Raw genomic sequence first — 16122 nt, 5'->3', positions numbered from 1 at the left:
CATCAATTACATGTTGTGTATTTAACCCCCTGTTCCCACCCATGTCCTTGTCCGTAATTGTTTGTTGTAGTGCTTGTGTACAATATGCTGGTATTTACCGGGTTTTGTTTGATCCATTTATTAATATCATTCTGTTTACGATGGTTTCTGGTTATTAAACACAACCGTTGTTAATCAGTTTCCGCTCTCCTGCGCCTGACTTCTCTGCAGCCAGTAGCATCACATTACAAATATAATGTCATAGGGATATTTCATCCCACCTTCGACCTCACTTCCTATTCCAACAGGAAATACGTCCCATCCTAGTATAAATGGCGTCGATAGAGATGGCATCTTCTCTTCTAGACCTTAGAAAACTGTGCAGTATTTAGTTTTTTATGTATTATTTCTTACGTTGTTAGCCCAGAAAACCTTCCAAGTATAATACTTGCTAATGTCCAGTCCCTTGTTAAGAAAGTTGACGAAATTAGGGCAAGAGTTGCTTTCCAAAGTGATATCCGGGATTTTAACATACTCGGTTTCACGTAAACATGGCTAGCTAAAGTCGTGACAGGATACCAAGGTGGCCATCAAGGAACTTCACTGGATTTTATGCAAACTGGATTTTAACAAAGCTAATCGATTGCAGCACACAAGCGAGTAACACGCTCAGCCATTGCTACTCTAGCTTCCACGATGCATGCAAGGCCCTTCCCCGCCATAATTATGCCAAATCTGGCCACGACTACATCTTGTTGCTTCCCTCATGTAGGCAGATGCTAAAACAGGAAACGCCCGTGCTTAGGTCTATCCAACGCTGGTCAGACCAATCGGATTCCATGCTTCAACATTGCTTCGATCACGTGGACTGGGATATGTTCCGTGTATCCTCAGATAACAACATTGACGTATACGCTGACTCGGTGAGCGAGTTTATACCCGCTGTGATGATTAAAACCTTCCCTAAACAAAAACCGTGGATTGATGGCAGCATTCGCGTAGAACTGAAAGCACTTACCACCGCATTTAATCTTGGCAAGGCAACTGGGAATATGGCCAAAAAACAAACAGTGTAGTTATTCCCTCCGTAACGCAATTAAACAAGCAAAGTGTCAGTATAAAGACAACGTGGAGTATTAATTCAACGTCTTCCTTCCAGACCAATTAAACAACTTCTTTGAGGACAATACAGTGCCAACGACGCGAACCGCTACCAAAGACTGTGGGCCCTCCTTCTCTGTGGCCGACGTGAGTAAAACATTTAAATGTGTTAACCCTCGCAACGCTGCCGGCCTAGACGGCATCCATAGCCGCATCCACAGAGCATGCGCAGACCAGCTGGCTGGTGTGTTTACGGACATATTCAATCAATCCCTATCCCAGTCTGCTGTCCCGACATGCTTCCAGGTGGTCAGCATTGTTCCTGTTCCCAAGAAAATGCAAGGTAACTGAACTAAATGACAATCGCCCCGTAGCACTAATTTCTGTCATCATGACATGCTTTGAGAGACTAGTCAAGGATCATATCACGTCCACCATACCTGTCACCCGAGACCCACTTCAATTTCTTACCACCCCAATAGGTCCACAGACGATGCGATCGCCATCACACTGCACAATGCCCTATCTCATCTGGACAAGAGGAATACCTATGTAAGGATGCTGTTCATTGACTACAGCTCAGCATTCAACACCATAGTACCCTCCAAACTCATCATTAAGCTTGAGTCCCTTGGTCTTGACCCCGCCCTGTGCAACTGGTTCCTGGACTTCCTGACGGGCCTCCCCCAGGTGGTGAAGGTAGGAAACAACATGTCCACTCCGCAGATCCTGGTGCGGTCTGCACAAATCATTACCAGGGGCAAACTACCTGCCCTCCAGAGGCAAAAAAGAAGGCAAAAAAGATAATCAAGGACAATAACCACCCGAGCCACTTCCTCTTCACCCCGCTTCCATCCAGAAGGCGAGGTCAGTACAGATACATCAAAGCTGGGACAGAGAGATTGAAAAACAGCTTCTATCTCAAGGCCATCAGATTGTTGCCACAGAGAGGCGGCTGCCTACCTACAGACTTGAAATCATTGACCACTTTAATAAACGGAACACTATTCACTTTAATAATGGCACTTTAAGAATGTGTACATATCTCACATTACTTATCTCATATCTATATACTCTATACTACACTACTGTATCTATTGAATCTTAGCCGCTCTGTCACTGCTCATCCATATATTTTATATTTATATATTCTTAACCCATTCCTTTACTAGATTGTGTTTATTAGGTTTTGCTGTGGAATCTGGGTCATTTCGCTACACATTTCGCTACACATCTACTTACCATGTGTATGTGACCAATAAAATGTTATCAGGGATCATCACCTTCAGTGCACAATAACTTTAGTTCAGGCACTGTCATTTCCTGTCTGTGTGTCACTCACGTGTGTGTGTGTGTATATGAAAGTGTTTGTGTTTGTGTTTGTGTGTGTGTGTGTGTGTCTCTCATGGTGTGTATGCCTTATGTAAACAGATTGGCGGTTTGGCAGGTATCAGCCAGAGAGGATTTTTAGGTCTAAACCACCGGTAAACACACTGGGTTATATAAATGTGCCGTCATCCATCCGTCCAGGAAGGTTTTCTCCAGCACCTACAGTTGAAGTCAGAAGTTTACATACACTTAGGATTGAGTCATTAAAACTTGTTTTTCAACCTCTCCACAAATTTCTTGTTAACAAACTTAACATTGGTTAGGATATCTACTTTGTGCATGACACAAGTAATTTTTCCAACAATTGTTTACAGACAGATTATTTAACTTATAATTCACTGTATCACAATTCTAGTGGGTCAGAAGTTTACATACACTAAGTTGACTGTGCCTTTAAACAGCTTGGAAAATTCCAGAAAATTATGTCATGGATTTAGAAGCTTCTGATATGCTAATAGACATCATTTGAGTCAGTTGGAGGTGTACCTGTGGATGTATTTCAAGGCCTACCTTCAAACTCAGTGCCTCTTTGCTTGACATGATTAAAAAAAGAAAACAAATTGTAGACCTCCACAAGTCTGGTTCATTGTTAGGAGCAATTTCCAAACGCCTGAAGGTACCACGTTGATCTGTACAAACAATAATACGCAAGTATAAACACCATGGGACCAAACAGCCGTCATACTACTCAGGAAGGAGACGTGTTCTGTCTCCTAGAGATGAACATACTTTGGTGTGAAAAGTGCAAATCAATCCCAGAACAACAGCAAAGGACCTTGTGAAGATGCTGGAGGAAACAGGTACCAAAGTATATATATTCACAGCAAAACGAGTCCTATATAGACATAACCTGAAAGGCCGCTCAGCAAGGAAGAAGCCACTGCTCCAAAACCGCCATAAAAAAAGCCAGACTACGGTTTGCAACTGCACAAGGGGACAAAGATCATTCTTTTTGGAGAAATGTCCTCTGGACATGAAACATAAATAGAACTGTTTGGCCATAATGACCATCGTTATGTCTGGAGGAAAAAGGGGGAGGCTTGCAACCCGAAGAACAACAACCCAACCCGTGAAGCACAGGGGTGGCAGCATCATGTCGTGGGGGTGCTTTTCTGCAGGAGGGACTGGTGCGCTTCACCAAATAGATGGCATCAAGATATGAGTCAAGTTAAAGCTTGGTCGCAAATGGGTCTTCCAAATGGACAATGACCTCAAGCATACTTCCAAAGTTGTGGCAAAATGGCGAAAGGACAATAAAGTTAAGGTATTGGAATGGCCATCACAAAGCCCTGACCTCAATCCTATAGAAAATTTGTGGGCAGAACTGAAAAAGTGTGTGCGGGCAAGGAGGCCTACAAACCTGACTCAGTTACACCAGCTATGTCAGGAGGCATGTGCGAAACTTCACCCAACTTATTGTGGGAAGCTTGTGGAAGGCTACCCGAAATGTTTGACCCAAGTTAAACAATTTAAAGGCAATGCTACCAAATACTAATTGAGTGTATGTAAACTTCTGACCCACTATTATATACTATTACATTCTTAAAGTTGTGAAATGTCAGTTATTATTATACTATCATTCTGACATTTCACATTCTAAAAGTTGTAAAGTGGTGATCCTAACTGACCTAAGACAGGGCATTTTTACTAGGATTAAATCTCAGGGATTGTGAAAAACTGTGTTTAACTGTATTTGGCTAAGGTGTATGTAAACTTCCGACTTCAACTTTATGTGACAGAACATTTGTGTGGTTTAAAGTAGATGAGTCATGTATGGATCTGGAAGTTGGATTCATTCATAGCATGAAATTATGTTATAGATATAAATTAAACAATTGTTTTTCCTGAAACATTGAAACATTTAAATGCATTTCTTTGTGCTATTGCTATAATTTGTTGTGATCAATCTGCGTATGTTAGGCCTTTCATACGCCCCCCCGCCTCTAATTCCGATTTTCCACTAGCTACAGGACAGAGGGTTTCTATGGTGAAAATGATTGCTGTCCAATTTCATACCACTCTGTGTTATTGAACATGTTTTGAAGGCTGCTGCTGCAAACCAATAAATATAAAAGCATGATGAAGTATTGTATTGTACCCGTTTTCCTTTGTGGACAGTTCAGTGGGATATTTTTCTGTTGGAGTTACTGTTGATGCTCCATGATAATGACAGTTAATGACCGTTGATGATGACAGTCAGATGACGTATTCTATCAGATCCCTTCATAGATTAGGTAGATTGGGATTACAGTTCACTATGTTTGTATAGAAAACATGAGAGCCAGCTCTGAAAACAGTGGCTCCTTAGTTCCTTTAGTTTGCCCTCTTTGGCCTAACCTCTACAGCTGTACTGTAGCCATGGGTGGTGTGGACTCACAGTACACTGTGGTCAGAATTACATCTAATTATCTCTGATCCATAATCTCTACCAGTCTGTCATGATCATTCCCAATAGACAGCCTTCTACGGGTCCACAGACTCAACCACTGTCTTTATAGTTTTATGGTGATTATTTACTATATGCTGCATTCCAAATCTAGCTGGTATTTGTATAGACTGAAAAATACTATGGTAACGAGCTGTACTTTCAGATTTGTATCCCAAAGGTCAATGAATCGTAGCTAGTGATTGTTATTCAGTTAAGCGTTTTACATATTAACAAGCAGCCAGATTTATTAGGTTTAGGTGTCCTACCTTCTTAATGATACATTCAGCTCCACAGATAGCATGGATTTATAGTATTCATGTATTATAATCACATGTATAAGGAAGTAATAAGCTCTTCAAACTAAAATCATGTATCTTTGTGTATTAAGCTAAAGCCCTTGACCCAGGTTCTTTGTTTGCAGATTTTAGAGGTTCTCTCTCTCTCTCTCTCTCTCTCTCTCTCTCTCTCTCTCTCTCTCTCTCTCTCTCTCTCTCTCTCTCTCTCTCTCTCTCTCTCTCTCTCGTTCTCTTTCTCTCTCTCTGCCTCTCTCTCTCTGCCTCTCTCTCTCACCCTCACTTACTCTCTCCCTGTGTGGGTGTGTGTGTGTACAATACATGTTTGTCCAATAATATAGCTGAAGCAAAACACCCTCTGGATTCGTACCAGATCAGGAGAGGATCCAATCAGTCCTACTCTTACAGAAATATTGATGTTATTCAATGCTATGCATGGATGTGTTTCTACTGTTAAGCTCTGTCCATAGCCACCATCAGTGGTGCATTTATACCCCACTGCCTTTATGCTTTGGTTGCCTTAGCATTCACTGTTCAAAATGCTTTAGACTATACTTGATTTGATTCAGTTGTAGTGTACCAACTCAACATGATTCTATTATTTTTCTCTGCGCTACTGGAAAGCTCCTCTCAGAAACAAATGCTATGCTGTCATGATTATTATTATAGGTTGTGTGGTTGTGTGTGGATAGTTCCACTGTGAGGTAAGCATGACTAACAACGACGACAAAACATCCTGTGAAATTGTACTACTACTCTGACTGGATTGAGGTTTGTATTTCCTGTTTCCGAAGCAGCCTAACTGTCTGAAACAGTCTTAATATCATCAGGATGGGGCAGTCTTAGAAAAGAGAGCAAAGGCTTAGCATTATTCCATTGGAATGGGGTTCCTATTGAGAAACAGTGACCATGTGTGTAACACTTTTGACACAGGTGTGGGTGTCTTGTGAACGTCAGTAAGCACATTAGTTGCTGGGTACAGGGCACTGCCAGGGCACGGCTGGTCAGTCAGTCATGACGCCAGACTACACGGAACAAGGCCACAACAGAGCTTTTGTGTCTGATATTATTATGATCCCCTCATTAAATGAATTAAGCCCAGGATATTATTTCTTCCAGACAGATGCACCACACTAGGGACATAATGTTCCAGATGTTTTCATCTGATAAATGTGTAATAAATGTGTAATATTAGATGATAATAGAGGCCCTGCTCTTCTCTGTATGTGACCCTGTTTCTGGGTACAACTCATTTGAATTTGATATTGATGAAAGATTTTTGGATGAAAGGTGATTACAGACTTGGCCGTATAAGAATATTTTGAAGATAAATACACAACGCAGAGGATGAGAGGACTAAAAACGAGAGTACTAATGGTCAATACGGAATTGTAAATAGGAGTTGGGTTTCAGTTCAACATCTGTTTAGAATCTGTGGAATGTCACTCCTGAACTCAGTGCTACGTTCTGTACATTGAGTCTGGAGCAGGATACTTGTTATTTGGCCATTGGCCAGTTCTACTGCAAGGACTTCTGATTGGTCAACCCCAGGCTTGGTTGGGGGGTTATAAATGGCATCCTGTTCCTTTGTTCAGTGGAGAAAAACTGAGGACAGAGGAGATGCAACATCTACCTCCCAGCATAACATCTTGATATGTCCTTCTCAAATTAACCTATTTTTCTACCCTTGATATGCTTTGGAGTTTGTGTTATTAAGGATTACATCAACTGCTAACAGCTGGACTGAAAAAGTATTTGTTTGTGTGTGTGTTTGTCAGAGGAGCCTAGTTTGATGTAGATGAGAATGTGTTTTCATGTATGCTGAAGAAGCCAGATATTGTTGTTGTTAGGGAGGTCAGAGGGAGGGCTGATTCTGGAAGTGGGCTGCTACACCTCCAGAATCAACTTGTCAGGCCTTTTCTGACAAGCTGCTCCTAATCACGCCTGAACAGCCTCCGGTATCAGTGCACACTTGTGGTGATATTGGGAAGTCTGGGTCATGTTTACAGGCTGACAGTAGCTGGCCTTCAGATAGCAGTCTGGCCATGTTCACAGGCTGACGCCCAACCCCCAAAAAAAAAAAACAACAAAAAAACAGATTTTCATCAAGTCAAATGATGCTTGTATCTAAACCAAAGTAGATCATTTAAAGATAGTTCTATACATCATTTGGGGTCTCTATAAGCTTCTAAATGAGGTCCTAAACCTAGCATGAAAGTGCCTCCTTGTAGCTGTGGGCTAATGTAGTCTAAATGTTTTCCTTGGGGTAAGTTGAGCCAATGGCCATGGGGTAAGTTTAGCCAATGGTTCAGCAAATTGAAGTGTTTTCTTCCCAGGCGTAATACAAGGCATTATCACTGGGATATGAGGTAACAACAGGGCTTGTGTTAGACAGTACTTGGGAGTTGTGGTCCTTCTGTAGCTCAGTTGGTAGAGCATGGCGCTTGTAACGCCAGGGTATTATATTATTATATATATTATTTCCGGCGCCGACAGAGATGGCCGCCTCGCTTCACGTTCCTAGGAAACTATGCAGTATTTCGTTTTTTTACGTGTTATTTCTTACATTGGTACCCCAGGTAATCTTAGCTTTCATTACATACAGTCGGGAGGAACTACTGAATAATGTCAACAATGTCAACTCACCAGGAATATGACTTTCCCGAAGCGGACCCTGTGTTCTGCCTTCCACCCAGGACAATGGATCGGATCTCAGCCGGCGACCCAAAACAACGATGCCGTAAAAGGGGCAAACAAAGCAGTCTTCTGGTCAGGCTCCGGAGACGGGCACATCGCGCACCACTCCCTAGCATACTACCCGTCAATGTCCAGTCTCTTGACAACAAGGTTTATGAAATCCGAGCAAGGGTAGCATTCCAGAGAGACATCAGAGACTGTAACGTTCTTTGCTTCACGGAAACATGTCTCACTCGAGAGATTCTATCGGAGTCGGTGCAGCCAGCTGGTTTCTTCACGCATCACGCCGACAGAAACAAGCATCTTTCTGGTAAGAAGAGGGGCGGGGGGTATGCCTTATGATTACCGAGACGTGGTGTGATCATAACAACATACAGGATCTCAAGTCCTTCTGTTCACCTGACTTAGAATTCCTCACAATCAAATGTCGACCGCATTATCTACCAAGAGAATTCTCTTCGATTATAATCACAGCCGTATATATTCCCCCCCAAGCAGACACATAAATGGCCCTGAACTAACTTTATTTGACTCTATGTAAACTGGAAACCACATATCCTGAGGCTTCATTCATTGTAGCTGGGGATTTTAACAAGGCTAATCTGAAAACAAGACTCCCTAAATTCTATCAGCATATCGATTGCGCAACCAGGGCTGGTAAAACCCTGGATCATTGTTATTCTAACTTCCGCAACGCATATAAGGCCCTCCCCCGCCCTCCTTTCGGAAAAGCTGACCACGACTCCATTTTGTTGCTTCCAGCCTACAGACAGAGACTGTCTTTTGGATGGGACGTTAAACGGGTGTCCTGACTCTCTCAGGTCATTAAAGATCCCATGGCACTTATCGTAAGAGTAGGGGTGTTAACCCCGGTGTCCTGGCTAAATTCCCAATCTGGCCCTCAAACCATCACGGTCACCTAATAATCCCCAGTTGACAATTGGCTCATTCATCCCCCTCCTCTCCCCTGTAACTATTCCCCAGGTCATTGCTGCAAATGAGAACGTTTTCTCAGTCAACTTACCTGATAAAATAACGGATAAATAAAAAATAAATAAAACAAGAAGCTCCCGCGCTCAGGTCTGTTCAACGCTGGTCTGACCAATCTAATTCCATGCTTCAAGACTGCTTCGATCATGTGGATTGGGATATGTTCCGCATTGCGTCCAACAACAACATTGACGAATACGCTGATTCGGTGAGCGAGTTCATTAGAAAGTGCATTGACGATGTTATACCTACAGCAACGATTAAAACATTCACAAACCAGGAACCGTGGATTGATGGCAGCATTTGCGCGAAACTGAAAGCGCAAACCACTGCTTTTAACCAGAGCAAGGTGACCGGAAACATGACCGAATACAAACAGTGTAGCTTTTCCCTCCGCAAACAAGCTAAGCATCAGTATAGAGACAAAGTAGAGTCAAATTTAACGGCTCAGACACGAGGTATGAGGCAGGGTCTACAGTCAATCACGGATTACAAAAAGAAAACCAGCCCCGTCGCGGACCAGGATGTCTTGCTCCCAGACAGACTAAATAACTTTTTTGCTCGCTTTGAGGACAATACAGTGCCACTGACACGGCCCGCTACCAAAACCTGCGGACTCTCCTTCACTGCAGCAGACGTGAGTAAAACATTTAAACGCGTCAACCCTCGCAAGGCTGCAGGCCCAGTCGGCATCCCCAGCCGCGCCGTCAGAGCATGCGCAGACCAGCTGGCTGGTGTGTTTACGGTCATATTCAATCAAGCCTTATCCCAGTCTGCTGTTCCCACATGCTTCAAGAGGGTCTTGAAAGCTAAGGTAACTGAGCTAAATGACTACCGCCCCGTAGCACTCACTAACGTCATCATGAAGTGCTTTGAGAGACTAGTCAAGGACCATATCACATCCACTCTTCCTGACACCCTAGACCCACTCCAATTTGCTTACCGCCCCAATAGGTCCACAGACGATGCAATCGCAACCACACTCCACACTGCCCTAACCCATCTGGACAAGAGGAATACCTATGTGAGAATGCTGTTCATCGACTACAGCTCAGCATTTAACACCATAGTACCCTCCAAGCACTCACAAACTACAGATGCACAATCGAGAGCGTCCTGTCGGGCTGTATCACCGCCTGGTACGGCAACTGCTCCGCCAACAACCGTAAGGCTCTCCAGAGAGTAGTGAGGTCTGCACAAAGCATCACCGGGGGCAAACTTCCTTCCCTCCAGGACACCTACACCACCGATGTCACAGGAAGGCCATAAAGATCATCAAGGACAACAACCACCCGAGCCACTGCCTGTTCACCCCGCTATTTACATTTTTACATTTACATTTAAGTCATTTAGCAGACGCTCTTATCCAGAGCGACTTACAAATTGGTGCATTCACCTTATGACATCCAGTAGAACAGTCACTTTACAATAGTGCATCTAAATCTTAAAGGGGGGGGGGGGTGAGAAGGATTACTTATCCTATCCTAGGTATTCCTTAAAGAGGTGGGGTTTCAGGTGTCTCCGGAAGGTGGTGATTGACTCCGCTGTCCTGGCGTCGTGAGGGAGTTTGTTCCACCAGAGCAGCGAACAGTTTTGACTGGGCTGAGCGGGACCTGTACTTCCTCAGTGGTAGGGAGGCGAGCAGGCCAGAGGTGGATGAACGCAGTGCCCTTGTTTGGGTGTAGGGCCTGATCAGAGCCTGGAGGTACTGAGGTGCCGTTCCCCTCACAGCTCCGTAGGCAAGCACCATGGTCTTGTAGCGGATGCGAGCTTCAACTGGAAGCCAGTGGAGAGAGCGGAGGAGCGGGGTGACGTGAGAGAACTTGGGAAGGTTGAACACCAGACGGGCTGCGGCGTTCTGGATGAGTTGTAAGGGTTTAATGGCACAGGCAGGGAGCCCAGCCAACAGCGAGTTGCAGTAATCGAGACGGGAGATGACAAGTGCCTGGATTAGGACCTGCGCCGCTTCCTGTGTGAGGCAGGGTCGAACTCTGCGGATGTTGTAGAGCATGAACCTACAGGAACGGGCCACCGCCTTGATGTTAGTTGTTGTCCAGGATCACGCCAAGGTTCTTAGCGCTCTGGGAGGAGGACACAATGGAGTTGTCAACCGTGATGGCGAGATCATGGAACGGGCAGTCCTTCCCCGGGAGGAAGAGCAGCTCCGTCTTGCCGAGGTTCAGCTTGAGGTGGTGATCCGTCATCCACACTGATATGTCTGCCAGACATGCAGAGATGCGATTCGCCACCTGGTCATCAGAAGGGGGAAAGGAGAAGATTAATTGTGTGTCGTCTGCATAGCAATGATAGGAGAGACCATGTGAGGTTATGACAGAGCCAAGTGACTTGGTGTATAGCGAGAACAGGAGAGGGCCTAGAACAGAGCCCTGGGGGACACCAGTGGTGAGAGCGCGTGGTGAGGAGACAGATTCTCGCCACGCCACCTGGTAGGAGCGACCTGTCAGGTAGGACGCAATCCAAGCGTGGGCCGCGCCGGAGATGCCCAACTCGGAGAGGGTGGAGAGGAGGATCTGATGGTTCACAGTATCGAAGGCAGCCGATAGGTCTAGAAGGATGAGAGCAGAGGAGAGAGAGTTAGCTTTAGCGGTGCGGAGCGCCTCCGTGATACAGAGAAGAGCAGTCTCAGTTGAATGACTAGTCTTGAAACCTGACTGATTTGGATCGAGAAGGTCATTCAGAGAGAGATAGCGGGAGAGCTGGCCAAGGACGGCACGTTCAAGAGTTTTGGAGAGAAAAGAAAGAAGGGATACTGGTCTGTAGTTGTTGACATCGGAGGGATCGGGTGTAGGTTTTTTCAGAAGGGGTGCTCTCTTGAAGACGGAAGGGACGTAGCCAGCGGTCAGGGATGAGTTGATGAGCGAGGTGAGGTAAGGGAGAAGGTCTCCGGAAATGGTCTGGAGAAGAGAGGAGGGGATAGGGTCAAGCGGGCAGGTTGTTGGGCGGCCGGCCGTCACAAGACGCGAGATTTCATCTGGAGAGAGAGGGGAGAAAGAGGTCAGAGCACAGGGTAGGGCAGTGTGAGCAGAACCAGCGGTGCCGTTTGACTTAGCAAACGAGGATCGGATGTCGTCGACCTTCTTTTCAAAGTGGTTGACGAAGTCATCTGCAGAGAGGAGGAGGGGGAGGGGGAGGAGGATTCAGGAGGGAGGAGAAGGTGGCAAAGAGCTTCCTAGGGTTAGAGGCAGATGCTTGGAATTTAGAGTGGTAGAAAATGGCTTTAGCAGCAGAGACAGAGGAGGAACATGTAGAGAGGAGGGAGTGAAAGGATGCCAGGTCCGCAGGGAGGCGAGTTTTCCTCCATTTCCGCTCGGCTGCCCGGAGCCCTGTTCTGTGAGCTCGCAATGAGTCGTCGAGCCACGGGGCGGGAGGGGAGGACCGAGCCGGCCTGGAGGATAGGGGACATAGAGAGTCAAAGGATGCAGAAAGGGAGGAGAGGAGGGTTGAGGAGGCAGAATCAGGAGATAGGTTGGAGAAGGTTTGAGCAGAGGGAAGAGATGATAGGATGGAAGAGGAGAGAGTAGCGGGGGAGAGAGAGCGAAGGTTGGGACGGCGCGATACCATCCGAGTAGGGGCAGTGTGGGAGGTGTTAGATGAGAGGGAGAGGGAAAAGGATACAAGGTAGTGGTCGGAGACTTGGAGGGGAGTTGCAATGAGGTTAGTGGAAGAACAGCATCTAGTAAAGATGAGGTCGAGCGTATTGCCTGCCTTGTGAGTAGGGGGAAGGTGAGAGGGTGAGGTCAAAAGAGGAGAGGAGTGGAAAGAAGGAGGCAGAGAGGAATGAGTCAAAGGTAGACGTGGGGAGGTTAAAGTCGCCCAGCACTGTGAGAGGTGAGCCGTCCTCAGGAAAGGAGCTTATCAAGGTATCAAGCTCATTGATGAACTCTCCGAGGGAACCTGGAGGGCGATAAATGATAAGGATGTTAAGCTTGAAAGGGCTGGTAACTGACAGCATGGAATTCAAAGGAGGCGATAGACAGATGGGTAAGGGGAGAAAGAGAGAATGACCACTTGGGAGAGATGAGGATCCCGGTGCCACCACCCCGCTGACCAGAAGCTCTCGGGGTGTGCGAGAACACGTGGGCGGACGAAGAGAGAGCAGTAGGAGTAGCAGTGTTGTCTGTGGTGATCCATGTTTCCGTCAGTGCCAAGAAGTCGAGGGACTGGAGGGAGGCATAGGCTGAGATGAACTCTGCCTTGTTGGCCGCAGATCGGCAGTTCCAGAGGCTACCGGAGACCTGGAACTCCACGTGGGTCGTGCGCGCTGGGACCACCAGATTAGGGTGGCCGCGGCCACGCGGTGTGGAGCGTTTGTATGGTCTGTGCAGAGAGGAGAGAACAGGGATAGACAGACACATAGTTGACAGGCTACAGAAGAGGCTACGCTAATGCAAAGGAGATTGGAATGACAAGTGGACTACACGTCTCGAATGTTCAGAAAGTTAAGCTTACGTAGCAAGAATCTTATTGACTAAAATGATTAAAATGATACAGTACTGCTGAAGTAGGCTAGCTGGCAGTGGCTGCGTTGTTGACACTACACTAATCAAGTCGTTCCGTTGAGTGTAATAGTTTCTGCAGTGCTGCTATTCGGGGGCTAGCTGGCTATCATCTGGCTATCATCCAGAACGCGAGGTCAGTACAGGTGCATCAAAGCTGGGACCGAGAGACTGAAAAACAGCTTCTATGTCAAGGCCATCAGACTGTTAAACAGCCACCACTAACATTGAGTGGCTGCTGCCAACATACTGACTCAACTCCAGCCACTTTAATAATGGAAATTGATGGAAATGTTTGTAAAAATGTGTCACTAGCCACTTTAAACAATGCCACTTAATATAATATAATGTTTACATACCCTACATTACTCATCTCATATGTATATGTATATACTGTACTCTATATCATCTACGGCATCTTTATGTAATACATGTATCACTAGCCACTTTAACTATGCCACTTTGTTTACATACTCATCTCATATGTATATGTATATACTGTACCCTATATCATCTACGGCATCTTTATGTAATACATGTATCACTAGCCACTTTAAACTATGCCCCTTTGTTTACATACTCATCTCATATGTATATACTGTACTCGATACCATCTACAGCATCTTGCCTATGCCGTTCTGTACCATCACTTATTCATATATCTTTATGTACATATTCTTTATCCCCTTACACTTGTGTATATAAGGTAGTAGATGTGGAATTGTTAGGTTAGATTACTCGTTGGTTATTACTGCATTGTCAGAACTAGAAGCACAAGCATTTCACTACACTCGCATTAACATCTGCTAACAATGTGTATGTGACAAATAAAATTTGATTTGATTTGAAGTGTAAACTTAAAGGTACACCTGGTGTGTTAGGTGTTAAGCCTGTGTTAAAAGATGCTTTAAATTATTAAAAGACAAACAAGCAATTGTGATTGTGTTGAATTGTGTTTGGGGAAAAATTTAGACATGGTTTTAAAAAGGTACTGGTAATATTTTATTCAGTACAGACATTTTTGGGGCGGCTTAACCCACCCTGTCCCGCGGCTCAACTTACCCCATACCCGGAGAAAGTTGTGCCAAGAGGTCACTTTTTTGTTTTCCAAACTGCAATGTTACACATGTTACACACCCTGAAATATATGTAGATATCTTTGTTACTATATTTCCCTTGACAGAGTGATGCTGAGTTAAAAAGCTAAACTAACCCTACTCTTCCCTATTTACGCCTGTGGTCCTGCCTGTCGAAACACCTGTTTATGGCTGAATTGGGTGGTAACGAAGCAGAATTAATGCCAATTAGCCTTCCTCAGATGTCCAGTTTGTCACACACACACACACACACACACACACACACACACACACACACACACACACACACACACACACACACACACACACACACACACACACACACACACACACACACAACACACACATACACACACACACACACACACACACACACACACACACACACACACACACACACACACACACACACACACACACACACACACACACACACACACACATACACAACACACACGCATACACAACACACACACACACAACACACACACACACACAGCCTGGTACCAAAAGTCATACACCATCATTGTTGCTGTTCCTGTTCCCTGAAGAGCCAGTTGTTTGAACACCACAGCTTACGGCGTACAAGAGCCAGGACAGCCCCGTTTAATGTACTAATCTACATTTATGAAACACATAATTCCCATGCAGCCAATCGTAATCCGATAATGATTGTGTGCTTGTCACTGAAAAGGATCCTCTTAATGTGTAGCTAAAGACCTAGATATGGGTTTTCCTGTTCGTAGAAAACATCAGAGCCATATGGATTGAAGAGAGAATTTAATGAAGGCGCATTACTTTTTGCACGTTATTTAGTAAAACGTATTTAGTAAAACATGTAATAGTGAAGTATTCAGTAAACGACAGGCCATATGACAGAGCACAGTGGCAGTCCTGAACACCCTGGTCCTGAATAAAAGCAGAAAGCTCTCATGTCAAACATTTGCCTTGATACAAGACTGTATACATGGTAGTAAACTCCTATGACGTCCAGCAAGTGTAACAGCTGTCAGTCAGAATGAACAGGAGAGTGTACAGATGTAGGATCTTAATTTGATCGCTCTTCTGTTGCTGAGAATTTTCCTGCACCGCAGCTTCCTGATTTACATACATTCACTGAAAACCCACACTAACACACAGTTATATTAACAGTATAGCAATTTTCATGTCTCCTACTTTAGTCCAGTTACTAGCCTAACCACCGATCAAGCAACATTATGGACTAAACGTTAAAATCCTGTTCCTGCAGGATTCTTTTGCTGTGACAATATAGGTCAAATTGAGAGCCTATATCTGTAAGCTGAGGACCAAGAGGAAGTGGTTGAGCTCTGATCTCTAACAGACAGTAAAGAGGAAACAGGTCCTTCATCCAATCAAAACATCCCCATGACCTGTTCCTGATCACAACTGTCTGTTAGCTTCCTCAATGCAACTGGTATCTGGATTTAGTCAGGAACGTTTTAGTCGACCACTAACCATAGCTATCAGTGCCAAACAGGTGAGTGATAACCTGTTCCTGCTCACAACTGTCTGTCTGGCTGCTTCCTCTAGCAGTCTATAACAACCGGTGTCTAGTTCTAGTCAGGAGTGTATTTCAGACTGTAAAGCATCACTACCATAGCTATCAGTGT

General features: G+C 44.9%; 1 protein-coding gene across 2 annotated transcripts in view; it reads left to right on the top strand.

Annotated features, from left to right (window-relative positions):
• LOC118378517 (cAMP-specific 3',5'-cyclic phosphodiesterase 4B-like) overlaps nucleotides 1–16122 on the top strand; it is a 374366-nt gene that overhangs the window by 46860 nt on the left and 311384 nt on the right. Inside the window, exon 1 of one of the 2 annotated variants that reach the window (XM_052462240.1) lies at nucleotides 15921–15989. The exons of the other annotated variant lie outside the window; for it this stretch is intronic. The gene's annotated coding sequence lies outside the window, so the exon portion shown is untranslated. Of the gene's footprint in view, nucleotides 1–15920; nucleotides 15990–16122 lie in introns of those variants that run through there. 2 annotated transcript variants of the gene reach the window in all.

This window comes from Oncorhynchus keta, chromosome 1, assembly GCF_023373465.1.
Source record: "Oncorhynchus keta strain PuntledgeMale-10-30-2019 chromosome 1, Oket_V2, whole genome shotgun sequence".
Taxonomy (NCBI): domain Eukaryota; kingdom Metazoa; phylum Chordata; class Actinopteri; order Salmoniformes; family Salmonidae; genus Oncorhynchus; species Oncorhynchus keta.
Note: the sequence above shows the minus strand (reverse complement) of the source record. Positions and strands in the feature narration are given on the sequence as shown.